Below are 282 nucleotides of genomic sequence, written 5' to 3' on the forward strand. Positions count from 1 at the left end.
ATCCACTCACCTCGGCCTCCCAAAGTGCTGGGATTACAGGCTGAGCCACCGAGCCCGGCCAGAATTTTATTTTTTATTTCATATTTTTCTCCTTTTTTCTGATATTTCCCAGAAGCAGCATCAACTATGAAACTTCTATTTTGTCCCACATCATTGCTAGGGTAGTGTGGCTACCTGCCCCAGGTTCATCTTGTCCCTCAATGGGACCACTAAGGCCAAAGGACTTAAACCCAACAGACTTAGAGCCAATTAAACTTTTTTGGGCCAGACAAGAATGGAGGT

This window comes from Carlito syrichta, unplaced genomic scaffold (assembly GCF_000164805.1).
Source record: "Carlito syrichta isolate Samal-C Ts95f unplaced genomic scaffold, Tarsius_syrichta-2.0.1 Scaffold314027, whole genome shotgun sequence".
NCBI lineage: Eukaryota > Metazoa > Chordata > Mammalia > Primates > Tarsiidae > Carlito > Carlito syrichta.